The 3,511-nt window shown below is 39.0% G+C and overlaps 1 non-coding gene across 1 annotated transcript; it reads right to left on the reverse strand.

Annotated features, from left to right (window-relative positions):
* Positions 1–2,491: 2,491 nt before the first annotated feature.
* Positions 2,492–2,599, reverse strand: LOC130959906 (small nucleolar RNA R71). Its single transcript, XR_009078896.1, has one exon. It is a non-coding gene; the product is annotated as a small nucleolar RNA R71 (small nucleolar RNA).
* Positions 2,600–3,511: the final 912 nt, after the last annotated feature.

Here is a 3,511-nt window from a genome sequence, read left to right on the forward strand (position 1 = left end):
GCCTGATCGAGAACCGACAGATGGATAGCCGTGCCGTGACAGGGTGCGTTGAACATTTCCACTAAGAGGATGGGAGGTAGCCACTGACAACGGTGAAACCCTTGCATAAGCTTGCCATGGAAAGGAGTAAGAAGGATTGGATGAAGACAGTAGGAAAGCAGAGAGACGGAAGGGACAAGCATCTTCATACGCTTATCTGAAGCTCTCACCAATGATATACATAAGTATCTCTATCTTTATCTTTATGTTTTATTCATATATCACTCATACCCATTTGAGTCTGCCTGACTAAGATTTACAAGGTGACCATAGCTTGCTTCATACCAACAATCTCCGTGGGATCGACCCTTACTCGCGTAAGGTTTATTACTTGGACGACCCAGTGCACTTGCTGGTTAGTTGTGCAAAGTTGTGTTTATGCCATGGTATTGAGCACCAAGTTTTTGGGGCCATTACTAGGGATTATTTGAGTTGTGAAAAGTAGTGATCACAATTTCGCACACCAAGTTTTTGGCGCCGTTGCCGGGGATTGTTTCGTGTATGGACAACTGACGGTTCATCTTGTTGCTTAGATTAGGTATTTTTCTTCAGAGTTCTTAAGAATGAATTCTAGTGTTCATGATGATCTGCTGAAGTCTGGCTGGCTGTGAAGCCATGTCTAATCTTATTGGACCGAGGTTTCAACTGATCATCACAAGAGCTTGTTGATTTCTATCAATCTTGCTATTGGAGCAATGATCTGCTAAGGCTTGGCTGGCCATTGGCCATGTCTAGTGTTTTGGACCGAAGCTTTCTTTGAAAGCTTGGCTGGCTGTGAAGCCATGTCTAATTCCTGGACCGGAGTCTTAGACTAGCATTGCAATGATTCCTGGAATCCAAATTAAGAATTCTGAAACCTTCATTTTCTATTTCCATATAATTTTCGAAAAGCACAAAAAAATTTCAAAATCATAAAAAACCAAAAATATTTTATGTTTCTTGTTTGAGTCTAGTGTCTAATTTTAAGTTTGGTGTCTTGCATGCATTGTTTATTTGATCTTGGTTCTATTTTCAAGTCAATAGTACAGGAAACTGAAGATTCAGAACATGCAGCAGAGGAATTACACAGAAAAAGCTGGGCGTTCAAAACGCCCAGTGAAGAAGGACAGACTGGCGTTTAAACGCCAGCCAGGGTACCTGGTTGGGCGTTTAACGCCCAAAAAGGTAGTGCATTGGGCGTTAAACGCCAGAATGTGCACCATTCTGGGCGTTTAACGCCAGGATGGCACAAGAGGGAAGATTTTGTTTTCAAAATCAATTTTTTTTCAAGTTTCAAAGTTTTTCAAAATCAAATCTTTTTCAAATCATATCTTTTCAATCAAATGTTTTCAAAATCAATTTCTTTCCTTTTTCAAAGATACTTGCTAACAATTAATGATTTGATTGAACATTTCAAGTATGTTGCCTTTTCTGTTGAGAAAGGTTTAAATGTTTGAATCATATCTTTTCTTGTTAGGCAAGTCATTAATTTTTAAAATCAAATCTTTTTTTTTAAATTGTTTTCAAATCATATCTTTTCAATCATATCTTTTTAAAACCATAACTTTTTAATCATATCTTTTTTAATCACATCTTTTTCAAACAGTTTTTAATCATATCTTTTTGATTTCTAATTTCAAAATCTTTTTCAAAAATTACTTGATCTCTTTCTCACTCTTGATTTTCGAAAATCAAATTAAAGTTTTTCAAAATGTTTTTAAAATCTTTTTAATTAATTTTCAAAAAATCTCTTCCCCTCTTCTCACATCCTTCTATTTATGGAGTACTACTCCTTCTCAATGCACAATTCGAACTCTATCTAACTAAGTTCGAATTCTTCTCCTTCTTCCTTCTATTTTTCTTTTCCTCTGACACCTCAAGGAATCTCTATATTGTGACATAGAGGATTCCACATTTTCTTGTTCTCTTCTCTTTCATATGAGCAGGAACAAAGACAAAGGCATTCTTGTTGAAGCTGACCCTGAACCTGAAAGGACCTTGAAGCGAAAGCTAAGAGAAGCTAAGGCACAACTCTCTGTAGAGGACCTAACAGAAATATTCAAAGAAGACATGGCAGCCGAAACAACAACAATGCAAACAATGCAAGGAAGGTGCTGGGTGACTTTACTGCACCTACTCCCAACTTCTATGGGAGAAGCATTTCTATCCCTGCCATTGGAGCAAACAACTTTGAGCTTAAGCCTCAATTAGTTTCTCTAATGCAACAGAATTGCAAGTTCCATGGACTTCCATTGGAAGATCCTCATCAGTTCTTAGCTGAATTCTTGCAAATCTGTGACACTGTCAAGACTAATGGGTTGACCCTGAGGTCTACAGACTTATGCTATTCCCTTTTGCTGTAAGAGACAGAGCTAGGATATGGTTGGACTCACAACCTAAAGAAAGCCTGGACTCATGGGAAAAGCTAGTCAATGCCTTCTTGGCAAAGTTCTTTCCACCTCAAAAATTGAGTAAGCTTAGAGTGGAACTCCAAACCTTCAGACAGAAGGATGGAGAATCCCTCTATGAAGCTTGGGAAAGATACAAACAATTGATCAGAAAATGTCCTTCTGACATGCTTTATGAATGGAGCATCATAGGTATTTTCTATGATGGTCTCTCTGAACTATCCAAGATGTCTTTGGATAGCTCTGCTGGAGGATCTCTTCATCTGAAGAAGATGCCTACAGAAGCTCAAGAGCTAATTGAAATGGTTGCAAATAACCAATTCATGTACACTTCTGAAAGGAATCCTGTGAACAATGGGACAAGTCAGAAGAAAGGAGTTTTTGAGATTGATACTCTGAATGCCATTCTGGCTCAGAACAAGATATTGAATCAACAAGTCAATTTGATTTCTCAAAGTCTGTCTGGAATGCAAAATGCACCAAGCAGTACTAAGGATGCTTCATCTGAAGAAGAAGCCTATGATCCTGAGAACCCTTCAATGGAAGAGGTGAATTACCTAGGAGAACCCTATGGAAACACCTATAATTCTTCATGGAGAAATCACCCAAATTTCTCATGGAAGAATCAAGAGAGACCTCAACAAGGTTTCAACAACAATAATGGTGGAAGAAACAGGTTTAGCAATGGCAAGCCTTTTCCATCATCTTCTCAGCAACAGACAGAGAATTCTAAGCAGAACCCCTCTGACTTAGCAACCATGGTCTCTGATCTAATCAAAACCACTCAAAGTTTCATGACTGAAACAAGATCCTCCATTAGGAATTTGGAGGCACAAGTGGGACAGCTGAGCAAGAAAGTTACTGAACTCCCTCCAAGTACTCTTCCAAGCAACACAGAAGAAAATCTAAAAGGAGAGTGCAAGGCCATCAACATGGCCGAATTTGGAGAGGAAGGAGAGGAAGTGAACGCCACTGAGGAAGACCTCAATGGGCGTGCACTGACCTCCACTGAGTTCCCCAATGAGGAACCATGGGAATCTGAGGCTCAGAATGAGACCATAGAGATTCCATTGGACTTACTTCTG

This window comes from Arachis stenosperma, unplaced genomic scaffold (assembly GCF_014773155.1).
Source record: "Arachis stenosperma cultivar V10309 unplaced genomic scaffold, arast.V10309.gnm1.PFL2 arast.V10309.gnm1.Scaffold_100025, whole genome shotgun sequence".
NCBI lineage: Eukaryota > Viridiplantae > Streptophyta > Magnoliopsida > Fabales > Fabaceae > Arachis > Arachis stenosperma.